Raw genomic sequence first — 13,426 nt, 5'->3', positions numbered from 1 at the left:
TGCTGCCTGTGGCACCTTCTCCTGTGAGTCTAGATTTTCGAATCCGACGCAAAACTGATAGTTAATTGTAACGTGCAGGGCATCATAATGACGATGGAACACTCAAATTGCGTCGAGATTCAATAAATCGTCCTCCAGCCGACTTGTCTCCAAGGGGATATTGCTGCCTCGGTCACCTTATGGTCGTTCTCCTGTAAGTCTAGATTGTCGAATCCGACGCAAAACTGATAGTTAATTGTAACGTTAAGGGCCTCCTAATGACGATGGAACACTCAAATTGCGTCGAGATTCAATACATCGTCCTCGAGCCGACTTGTCTCCAAGGGCATATTGCTTCCACGGGCTCCATATGGTCCGTCTCCTGTGAGTCTAGATTTTCGAATCCGACGCGAAACTGGTAGTTAATTGTATCGTTCAGGGTCTCCTAATGACGAACATTCAAATTGCGTCGAGATTCAATACATCGTCCTCCAGCCGACTTGTCTTTAAGCCTTTTTGCTGTGTCGGGCACCTTATGGTCGTACTCCTGCGAGTCTAGATTTTCAAATCCGACGCAAAACAGATAGTTAATTGTAACGTTCAGGGCCTCCTAGTGACGATGGAACACTCAAATTGCGTCGAGATTCAATACATCGTCCTCCAACCGACTTGTCTCCAAAGGGATATTGCTGCCTCGGGCACCATATGGTCCGCCTCCTGTGAGTCTAGATTTTCGAATCCGACGCAAAACTGAGAGTTAATTGTAACATTCAGGGCCTCCTAATGACGATGGAACACTCAAATTGCGTCGAGAGTCAATACATCGTCATCCAGCCGACTTGTATCCAAGTGTCTATTGCTGCCTCGGGGACCATTTGGTCGTTCTCCTGTAAGTCTAGATTGTCAAATCCGACGCTAAACTGATAGTTACTTGTAAAGTTCAGGGCCTCCTAATGACGATGGAACACTCAAATTGCGTCGAGATTTAGCAAATCGTCCTCCTGCAGATTTGTCTCCAAGGGTCTATTGGTGCCTCGGGCACTTTATGGTCGTTCTCCTGTAAGTCTAGATTGTCGAATAGGACGCAAACCTGATAGTTACTTGTAAGGTTCAGGGCCTCCTAATGACGATGGAACACTCAAATTGAGACGAGATTCAATACATCGGCCACCAGCCGACTTGTTTCATAGGGTCTATTGCTGCCTGTGGCATCTTCCTCAGTGAGTCTAGATTTTCGAATCCGACGCGAAACTGATAGTTAAATGTAACATTCAGGGCCTCCTAATGACGATGGAATACTCGAATTGCGTCGAGATGCAATACAACGTCCTCCTGCTGACTTGTGTCCAAGGGTATATTGGTTCCACGGGCACATTATGGTCGTTCTCCTGCAAGTCTAGATTGTCGAATCCGACGCAAAACTGATAGATACTTGTAACGTTCAGGGCCTCCTAACGACGATGGAACACTCAAATTGCGTCGAGATTCAATTCATCGTCCTCCAGCCGACTTGTCACCATATTGATATTGCTGCCTCGGGCACCTTATGGTCGTTCTCCTGTGAGTCTAGATTTTCGAATCCGACGCAAAACTGATAGTTAATTGTAACGTTCAGGGCCTCCTAATGACGATGGAACACTCAAATTGCGTCGCGATTCAGCACAACGTCCTCCTGCCGACTTGTCTCCAAGGGGATATGCTGCCTCGTGCACCATTGGATCCGTCTCCTGTGATTCTAGATTTTCGAATCCGACGCGAAACTGATAGTTAATTGTATCGTTCAGGGTCTCCTAATGACGAACATTCAAATTGCGTCGAGATTCAATACATCGTCCTCCAGCCGTCTTGTCTTTAAGGCTTTTTGCTGTGTCGGGCACCTTATGGTCGTACTCCTGTGAGTCTAGATTTTCAAATCCGACGCAAAACAGATAGTTAATTGTAACGTTCAGGGCCTCCTAGTGACGATGGAACACTCAAATTGCGTCGAGATTCAATACATCGGCCTCCAACCGACTTGTCTCCAAAGGGATATTGCTGCCTCGGGCACCATATGGTCCGCCTCCTGTGAGTCTAGATTTTCGAATCCGACGCAAAACTGAGAGTTAATTGTAATATTCAGGGCCTCCTAATGACGATGGAACACTCGAATTGCGTCGAGATACAATACATCGTCCTCCAGCCGACTTGAGTCCAAGGGTATATAGGTGCCTCGGGCACTTTATGATCGTTCTCCTGTAAGTCTAGATTGTCGAATGCGACGCAAAACTGATAGATACTTGTAACGTTCAGGGCCTCCTAATAACGATGGATCACTCAAATTGCATTGAGATTCAATACATCGTCATCCAACCGACTTGTCTCCAAGGGTCTATTGCTGCCTCGGGAACCTTATGGCCGTTCTCCTGTGAGTCTAGATTTTCGAATCCGACGCATAACTGATAGTTAATTGTAACGTTCAGCGCCTCCTAATGACGATGAAACACTGAAATTGTGTCGAGATTCAATACATCGTCCTCTGGCCGACTTGTCTACAAGGGGATATTGCTGCCTCGGGCACTATATTGTCCTTCCCTGTGAGTCTAGATTTTCGAATCCGACGCGAAACTGATAGTTAATTGTAACGTCCAGGGCCTCCTAATGACGATGGAACACCCATATTGCGTCGAGATTCAATACATCGTCCTTCAGGCGACTTGTCTCCAAGGGTTTATTGCTGCCTCGTGCACCATAGGTTCCGTCTACTGTGAGTCTAGATTTTCGAATCCGACGCGAATCCGATAGTTAATTGTAACGTTCTGGGCCTCCTATTGACGATGGAACACTTAAATTGCGTCGAGATTCAATACATCGTCCCACAGCCGAATTGTCTCCAAGGGTCTATTGCTGCCTCGGGCACCTTATGGTCGTTCACCTGTGAGCCTAGATTTTTGAATCCGACGCAAAACTGATAGTTAATTGTAACGTTCAGGGCCTCCTAATGACGATGGAACACTCAAATCGTGTCTAGATTCAATATATCGTCGTCCAGCCGACTTGTCTCCAAGGGGATATTGCTGCCTCGGGCATCATATGGTCCGTCTCCTGTGAGTATAGATTTTCGAATCCGACGGGAAACCGATAGTTAAATGTAACATTCAGCGCCTCCTAATGACGATGGAACACTCGAATTGCGTCGAGATACAATACATCGTCCTCCAGCCGACTTGTGTCCAAGGGTGTATAAGTGCCTCGGGCACTTTATGGTCGTTCTCCTGTAAGTCTAGATTGTCGAATCCGACGCAAAACTGATAGATACTTGTAACGTTCAGGGCCTCCTAATAACGATGGATCACTCAAATTGCATCGAGATTCAATACATCGTCATCCACCGACTTGCCTCCAAGGGTCTATTGCTGCCTCGGTCACCTTATGGTCGTTCTCCTGTAAGTCTAGATTGTCGAATCCGACGCTAAACTGATAGTTACTTGTAACGATCAGGGCCTCCTAATGACGATGCAACACTCAAATTGCGTCGAGATTCATTACATCGTCCTCCAGCCGACTTGTCTCCAAGGGGATATTGGTGCCTGTGGCACCTAATGTACCTTCTCCTGTGAGTCTAGATTTTCGAATCCGACGCAAAACTGATAGTTAATTGTAACGTTCACGGCTTCCTAATGACGATGGAACACTCAAATTGCGTCGAGATTCAATACATCGTCCGTCAGCCGACTTGTCTCAAAGGGTCTATTGCTGCCTCGGGCACCTCATGGTCGTTCTCCTGTGAGTCAAGATTTTGAAATCCGACGCAAATCTGATAGTTGATTGTAACGTTCAGGGCCCGCGAATGACGATGGAACACTCAAATTGCGTCGAGATTCAATACATCGTCCTCCAGCCGACTTGTCTCCAAGGGCATATTGCTTCCACGGGCTCCATATGGTCCGTCTCCTGTGAGTCTAGATTTTCGAATGCGATGCGAAACTGATAGTTAATTGTAGCGTTCATGTTCTCCTAATGACGAACATTCAAATTGTGTGGAGATTCAATACATCGTCCTCCAGCTGACTTGTCTTTAAGGGTTTTTGCTGCCTCGGGAACCTTATGGCCGTTCTCCTGTGAGTCTAGATTTTCGAATCCGACGCAAAAGTGATAGTTAATTGTAACGTTCAGGGCCTCCTAAGACGATGGAACACTCAAATTGCGTCGAGTTTCAATACATCGTCTCCCAACCGACTTGTCTCCAAAGGGATATTGCTGCCTCGGGCACCATATGGTCCGCCTCCTGTGAGTCTAGATTTTCGAATCCGACGTAAAACTGATAGTTAATTGTAACTTTCAGGGCCTCCTAATGACGATGGAGCACTCAAATTTCGTCGAGATTCAATACATCGTCATCCAGCCGTCTTGTCTCCAAGAGTCTATTGCTGCCTCGGAGATCATTTGGTCGTTCTCCTGTAAGTCTAAATTGTCGAATCCGACGCTAAACTGATAGTTACTTGTAACGTTCAGGGCCTCCTAATGACGATGCAACACTCAAATTGCGTCGAGATTCAATACACCGTCCTCCAACCGACTTGTCTCCAAGGGGATATTGCTGCCTCGGGCACCATATGGTCCGTCTCCTGTGGTCCCGATTTTCGAATCCGCGCGAAACTGATAGTTAATTGTAACATTCAGGGCCTCCTAATGACGATGGAACACTCAAATTGCGTCGAGATTCATCACATCGCCCTCCTGCCGATTTGTCTCCAAGGGTCTATTGGTGCCTCGGGCACTTTATGGTCGTTCTCCTGTAAGTCAAGATTGTCGAATGCGACGCAAATCTGCTAGTTACTTGTAACGTTCAGGACCTCCTAATGACGATGGAACACTCAAATTGCGAAGAGATTCAATACATCGGCCACCAGCCTACTTGTTTCATGGTATCTATTGCTGCCTGTGGCACCTTCTCCTGTGAGTCTAGATTCTCGAATCCGACGCAATACTGATAGTTAAATGTAACGTGCAGGGCATCCTAATGACGATGGAACACTCAAATTGCGTCGAGATTCAATACATCGTCCTCCAGCCGACCTGTCTCCATGGGGATATTGCTGCCTCGGGCACCTTGTGGTCGTTCTCCTGTGAGTCTGAATTTTCGAATCCGACTCAAAACTGATAGTTAATTGTAACGTTAAGGGCCTACTAATGATGATGGAACACTCAAATTGCTTCGAGATTCGTTACATCGACCTTCAGCCGACCTGTCTCCAAGGATCTATTGCTGCATCGGGCACCTAATGGTCGTTCGCCTGTGTCGAGATAATCGAATCCAACGCAAAACAGATAGTTAATTCCAGTGATCAGGGCCTCCTAATGACGATGGAACACTCAATTTGCGTCAAGATTCAATACATCGTCCTCCAGCCGACTTGACTCCAAGGGGATATTGCTGTCTCGGGCACCATAACCTCCTTCTCCTGTGAGTCTAGATTTTCGAATCCGACGCGAAACTGATAGTTAATTGTAACGTCCAGGGCCTCCTAATGACGATGGAAGACCCAAATTGGGTCGAGATTCAATACATCGTCCTTCAGCCGACTTGTCTCCAGGGGTCTATTGCTGCCTCCGGCACCTTGTGGTCGTTCACCTGTGAGTCTAGATTTTCGAATCCTACGCAAAACTGATAGTTAATTGTAACGTTCAGGGCCTCCTAATGACGATGGAACACTCATATTGCCTCGAGATTCAGTACATCGTCCTTCAGCCGACTTGTCTCCAAGGGTCTATTGCTGCCTCTGGCACCTTATGGTCGTTCTCCTGTTAGTCTAGATTTCCGAATCCGACGCAAATCTGATAGTTAATTGTAACGTTCAGGGCCTCCTAATGACGATGGAACACTCAAATTGTGTCGAGATTCAATACATCGACTTCAGCCGACTTGTCTCCAATGGTCTATTGGTGCCTGTGGCACCTAATGGACCTTCTCCTGTGAGTCTAGATTTTCGATTCCGACGCAAAACTGATAGTTAATTGTAACGTTCAGGTCCCCCTAATGACGATGGAACACTCAAATTACGTCGAGATTCAATACATCGGCCACCATCTGACTTTTCTCCAAGGGTCTATTGCTGCCTAGGGAACCTTATGGTCGTTCTCCTGTGAGTCTAGATTTTCGAATCCGATGCAAATCTGATAGCTAATTGTAACGTTCAGGGCCCGCGAATGACGATGGAACACCCAAATTACGTCGAGATTCAATACATCGACCTCCAGCCGACTTGTCTCCAAGGGCATATTGCTTCCACGGGCTCCATATGGTCCGTCTCCTGTGAGTCCAGATTTTCGAATCCGTCGCGAAACTGGTAGTTAATTGTAACGTTCAAGCTCTCCTAATGACGAACATTCAAATTGCGTCGAGATTCAATACATCGTCCTCCAGCCGACTTGTCTTTATGGGTTTTTGCTGCCTCGGGCACCTTACGGCCGTTCTCCTGTGAGTGTAGATTTTCGAATCCGACGCAAAAGTGATAGTTAATTGTAATGTTCAGGGCCTTCAAATGACAATGGAGCACTCAAATTGCGTCGAGATTCAATACATCGTCCTCCAGCCGACTTGTCTGCAAGGGGATATTGCTGCCTCGGGGATCATATGGTCCGTCTCCTGTGAGTCTAGATTTTCAAATCCGACGCAAATCTGATAGTTAATTGTAACGTTCAGGGCCCGCGAATGTCGATGGAACACTCAAATTGCGTCGAGATTCAATACATCGTCCTCCAGCCGACTTGTCCCCAAGGGCATATAGCTTCCACGGGCTCCATACGGTCCGTCTTCTGTGAGTCTAGATTTTCGAATCCGACACGAAACTGATAGTTAATTGTAACGTTCAGGGCCTCCCAATGACGATGGAACACTCAAATTGCGTCGAGATTCATCACATCGCCCTCCTGCCGATTTGTCTCCAAGGGTCTATTGGTGCCTCGGGCACTATATGGTCGTTCTCCTGTAAGTCTAGATTGTCGTATCCGACGCAAAACTGATAGTTAAATGTAACGTGCAGGGCATACTAATGACGATGGAACACTCAAATTTCGTCGAGATTCAATACATCGGCCACCAGCCGACATGTTTCCAAGGCTCCATTGCTGCCTGTGGCACCTTCTCCTGTGGGTCTAGATTTTCGAATCCGACGCAAAACTGATGGTTGCTTGTAACGTTCAGAGCATCCTATTGACGATGGAACACTAAAATTGCGTCGAGAATCAATACATCGTCCTCCAGCCGACTTGTCTCCAAGGGGATATTGCTGGCTCGGGCACCTTATGTTCCGTCTCCTGTGAGACTAGATTTTCGAACCCAACGCGAAACTGATAGTTAATTGTAACATTCAGGGCCTCCTAATGACGTTGGGACACTCAAATTGCGTCGAGATTCAATACATCGTTATCCTGCCGACTTGTCTCCAAGGGTCTATTGCCACCTCGGGGAACTTATGGTCGTTCTCCTGTGAGTCAAGATTGTCGAATCCGACGCAAAACTGATAGTAACATGTAACGTTCAGGGCATCCTAATGGCGATGGAACACTCAAATTGCGTCGAGATTCAATACATCGTCCCTCAGCCAAATTGTCTCCAAGGGTTTATTGCTGCCATGGGCACCTTATGGTCGTTCACCTGTGAGCCTAGATTGTCGTATCCGACGCAAAACTGATAGTTAATTGTAATGTTCAGGGCCTCCTAATGACGATGGAACACTCAAATTGCGTCGAGATTCAATAGATCGACCACCAGCCGACTTGTTTCCAACGGTCTTTTGCTGCCTGTGGCACCTTCTCCTGTGAGTCTAGATTTTCTAATCCAACGCAAAACTGATAGTAACATGTAACGTTCAGGGCATCCTAATGACGATGGAACACTCAAATTGCGTCGAGATTCAATACATCGTCCTCCAGCCGACTTGTCTCCAAGGGTCTATTGCTGCCTCGGGTACCATTTGGTCGTTCTCCTGTAAGTCTAGATTGTCGAATCCGACGCTAAGCTGACAGTTACTTGTAACGTTCAGGGCCTCCTAATGACGATGCAACACTCAAATTGCGTCGAGATACAATACATCGTCCTCCAGCCGACTTGTCTCCAAGGGTCTATTGGTGCCTCGGGCACTTTATGGTCGTTCTCCTGTAAGTCTAGGTTGTCGTATCCGACGCAAAACTGATAGTTAATTGTAATGTTCAGGGCCTCCTAATGACGATGGAACACTCAAATTGCGTCGAGATTCAATACATCGTCCCTCAGCCAAATTGTCTCCAAGGGTTTATTGCTGCCATGGGCACCTTATGGTCGTTCACCTGTGAGCATAGATTTTCGAATCCGACGCAAAACTGATAGTTAATTGTAACGTTTAGGGCCTCCTAATGACGATGGAACATTGAAATTGCGTCGCGATTCAATACATCGTCCTCCAGCCGACTTGTCCCCAAGGGGATATTGCTGCTTTGAGCACCATATGGTCCGTCTCCTGTGAGTCTAGATTTTCGAATCCTACGCGAAACTGATAGTTAATTGTATCGTTCAGGGCCTCCTAATGACGATGGAACACTTAAATTGCGTCGAGATTCAATACATCGTCCTTCAGCCGACTTGTCTCCAAGGGTCTATTGCTGCCTCGGGCACCTAAAGGTCGTTCTCCTGTGAGTCTAGATTTTCGATTCCGACGTAAAACTGATAGTTAATTGTAACATTCAGGGCCTCCTAATGACGATGGAACACTCAAATTTCGTCGAGATTCAATACATCATCCTCCAGCCGACTTTTCTCAAAGGGGATATTGCTGCCTCGGGCACCATAGGGGCCGTCACCTGTGAGTCTAGATTTTCGAACCCGACGCGAAACTGATAGTTAATTGTAACGTTCAGGGTTTCCTAATACGATGGAACACTCAAATTTCGTCGAGATTCAATACATCATCCTCCAGCCAACTTGTCTCCAAGGGGATATTGCTGCCTCGGGCACCATAGGGTCCGTCTCCTGTGAGTCTAGATTTTCGAATCCGACGCGAAACTGATAGTCAATTGTAACATTCAGGGCATCCTAATGACGATGGAACACTCAAATTTCGTCGAGATTCAATACATCATCCTCCAGCCGACTTGTCTCCAAGGGGATATTGCTGCCTCGGGCACCATAGGGTCCGTCTCCTGTGAGTCTAGATTTTCGAATCCGACGCGAAACTGATAGTTAATTGTAACGTTCAGGGCCTCCTACTGACGATGGAACACTCAAATCGTGTCGAGATTCAATACATCGTCCTCCAGCCGACTTGTCTACAAGGGAATATTGCTGCCTCGGGCAGTATATGGTCCTTCCCTGTGAGTCTAGATCTTAGAATCAGACGCGGAACTGATAGCTAATTGTAACGTTAAGGGCCTCCTAATGACGATGGAACACTCAAATTGCGTCGAGATTCACTACATCGTCATCCTTGCAACTTGTCTACCTTGGGCACCTTATGGTCGTTCTCCTGTAAGTCTAGATTGTCGAATCCGTCGCAAAACTGATAGTTACTTGTAACGTTCAGGGCCTCCTAATGACGATGGAACACTCAAATTGCGTCGAGATTCAATACATCGGCCACCAGCCGACATGTTTCCAAGGCTCCATTGCTGCCTGTGGCACCTTCTCCTGTGAGTCTAGATTTCCGAATCCGACGCAAAACTGATAGTTGCTTGTAACGTTCAGAGCATCCTAATGACGATGGAACAATCAAATTGCGTCGAGAATCAATACATCGTCCTCCAGCCGACTTGTCTCCAAGGGGATATTGCTGCCTCGGGCACCTTATGTTCCGTCTCCTGTGAGACTAGATTGTCGAATCCGACGCGAAACTGATAGTTAATTGTAACGTTCAGGGCCTCCCAATGACGATTGAACACCCAAATTGTGTCGAGGTTCAATACAACCTCCTCCAACCGACTTGTCTCCAAAGGGATAATGCTGCCTCGGGCACCATATGGTCCGTCTCCTCTGAGTCTAGATTTTCGAATCCGACGCGAAACTGATAGTTGCTTGTAACACTCAGTGCCTGCTAATGACGGTGGAACACTCAAATTGCGTCGAGATTCAATACATCGTCATCCTGCCGACTTGTCTCCATGGGTCTATCGCTACCACGGGGACCTTATGGTCGTTCTCCTGTAAGTTCAGATTGTCGAATCCGGCGCAAAACTGATAGTTACTTGTAACGTTCAGGGCCTCCTAATGACGATTGGACACTCAAACTGCGTCGAGATTCAATAGATCGGCCACCAACCGACTTGTTTCAGAGGGTCTGTTGCTGCCTGTGGCACCTTCTCCTGTGAGTCTAGATTTTCGAATCCAACGCAAAACTGATAGTTAGTTGTAACGTTCAGGGCATCCTAATGACGATGGAACACTCAAATTGCGTCGAGATCCAATACATCGTCCTCCAGCCGACTTGTCTCCATGGGGATATTGCTGCCTCGGGAACCTTATGGTCGTTCTTTTGTGAGTTTAGATTTTCGAATCCGACGCATAACTGATAGTTAATTAAAACGTTCAGGGCCTCCTATTGACGATGGAACACTCAAATTGCGTCGAGATATAATATATCGTCCTCTCGCCGACTTGTCTCCAAAGGGATATTGCTCACTCGTGCACCTTATGGTCCGTCTCCTGAGCGTCTAGATTTTCGAATCCGACGCGAAACTGATAGTCAATTGTAACATTCAGGGCCTCCTAATGACGATGGAACACTCAAATTGCGTCGAGATTCAATACATCGTCATCCAGCCGACTTGTCTCCAAGGGTCTATGGCTGCCTCGGGTACCATTTGGTCGTTCTCCTGTAAGTCTAGATTGTCGTATCCGACGCTAAGCTGATAGTTACTTGTAACGTTCAGGGCCTCCTATTCACGATGCAACACTCAAATTGCGACGAGATTCAATACATCGTCCTCCAGCCGACTTGTCTCCAAGGGGACATTGCTGCCTCGGGCAACTTATGGTCCGTCTCTTGTGAGTCTAGATTTTCGAATCCTACGCGAAACTGATAGTTAATTGTATCGTTCAGGGCCTCCTAATGACGATGGAACACTTAAATTGCGTCGAGATTCAATACATCGTCCTTCAGCCGACTTGTCTTCAAGGGTCTATTGCTGCCTCGGGCACCTAAAGGTCGTTCTCCTGTGAGTCTAGATTTTCGATTCCGACGTAAAACTGATAGGTAATTGTAACATTCAGGGCCTCCTAATGACGATGGAACACTCAAATCTTGTCGAGATTCAATACATCGTCCTCCAGCCGACTTGTCTCCAAGGGGATATTGCTGCCTCGGGCACCTTATGGTCCTTCTCCTGCAAGTCTAGATTGTCGAATCCGACGCAAAACTGATAGTTAATTGTAACATTCAGTGCCTCCTAATGACGATGGAACACTCAAATTTCGTCGAGATTCAATACATCATCCTCCAGCCGACTTTTCTCAAAGGGGATATTGCTGCCTGGGGCATCATAGGGTCCGTCACCTGTGAGTCTAGATTTTCGAACCCGACGCGAAACTGATAGTTAATTGTAACGTTCAGGGTTTCCTAATACGATGGAACACTCAAATTTCGTCGAGATTCAATACATCATCCTCCAGCCAACTTGTCTCCAAGGGGATATTGCTGCCTCGGGCACCATAGGGTCCGCCTCCTGTGAGTCTAGATTTTCGAATCCGACGCGAAACTGATAGTTAGTTGTAACATTCAGGGCATCCTAATGACGATGGAACACTCAACTTTCGTCGAGATTCAATACATCATCCTCCAGCCAACTTGTCTCCAAGGGGATATTGCTGCCTCGGGCACCATAGGGTCCGTCTCCTGTGAGTCTAGATTTTCGAATCCGACGCGAAACTGATAGTTAATTGTAACGTTCAGGGCCTCCTAATGACGATGGATCACTCAAATCGTGTCGAGATTCAATACATCGTCCTCCAGCCGACTTGTCTACAAGGGAATATTGCTGCCTCGGGCAGTATATGGTCCTTCCCTGTGAGTCTAGATTTTAGTATCAGACGCGGAACTGATAGTTAATTGTAACGTTCAGGGCCTCCTAATGACGATGGAACACTCAGATTGCGTCGAGATTCACTACATCGTCATCCTTGCAACTTGTCTACCTTGGGCACCTTATGGTCGTTCTCCTGCAAGTCTAGATTGTCGAATCCGTCGCAAAACTGATAGTTACTTGTAACGTTCAGGGCCTCCTAATGACGATGGAACACTCAAACTGCGTCGAGATTCAATACATCGGCCACCAGCCGACATGTTTCCAAGGCTATATTGCTGCCTGTGGCACCTTCTCCTGTGAGTCTAGATTTCCGAATCCGACGCAAAACTGATAGTTGCTTGTAACGTTCAGAGCATCCTAATGACGATGGAACAATCAAATTGCGTCGAGAATCAATACATCGTCCTCCAGCCGACTTGTCTCAAAGGGGATATTGCTGCCTCGGGCACCTTATGTTCCGTCTCCTGTGAGACTAGATTGTCGAATCCAACGCAAAACTGATAGTTAATTGTAACGTTCAGGGCCTCCCAATGACGATTGAACACTCAAATTGTGTCGAGGTTCAATACAACCTCCTCCAACCGACTTGTCTCCAAAGGGATAATGCTGCCTCGGGCACCATATGCTTCATCTCCTCTGAGTCTAGATTTTCGAATCCGACGCGAAACTGATAGTTGCTTGTAACACTCAGTGCCTGCTAATGACGGTGGAACACTCAAATTGCGTCGAGATTCAATACATCGTCATCCTGCCGACTTGTCTCCATGGGTCTATCGCTACCTCGGGGACCTTATGGTCGTTCTCCTGTAAGTTCAGATTGTCGAATCCGACGCAAAACTGATAGTTACTTGTAACGTTCAGGGACTCCTAATGACGATTGAACACTCAAATTGCGTCGAGATTCAATAGATCGGCCACCAACCGACGTGTTTCAGAGGGTCTATTGCTGCCTGTGACACCTTCTCCTGTGAGTCTAGATTTTCGAATCCGACGCAAACCTGATAGTTAATTGTAACGTTCAGGGCATCCTAATGACGATGGAACACTCAAATTGCGTCGAGATCCAATACATCGTCCTCCAGCCGACTTGTCTCCATGGGGATACTGCTGCCTCGGGAACCTTATGGTCGTTCTTCTGTGAGTTTAGATTTTCGAATCCGACGCATAACTGATAGTTAATTAAAACGTTCAGGGCCTCCTATTGACGATGGAACACTCAAATTGCGTCGAGATATAATATATCGTCCTCTAGCCGACTTGTCTCCAAAGGGATATTGCTCACTCGTGCACCTTATGCTCCGTCTCCTGAGCGTCCAGATTTTCGAATCCGACGCGAAATTGATAGTTAATTGTAACATTCAGGGCCTCCTAATGACGATGGAACACTCAAACTGCGTCGAGATTCAATACATCGTCA

Source organism: Schistocerca serialis, chromosome 1, assembly GCF_023864345.2.
Source record: "Schistocerca serialis cubense isolate TAMUIC-IGC-003099 chromosome 1, iqSchSeri2.2, whole genome shotgun sequence".
In the NCBI taxonomy this organism is placed as follows: Eukaryota; Metazoa; Arthropoda; class Insecta; order Orthoptera; family Acrididae; genus Schistocerca; species Schistocerca serialis.
Note: the sequence above shows the minus strand (reverse complement) of the source record.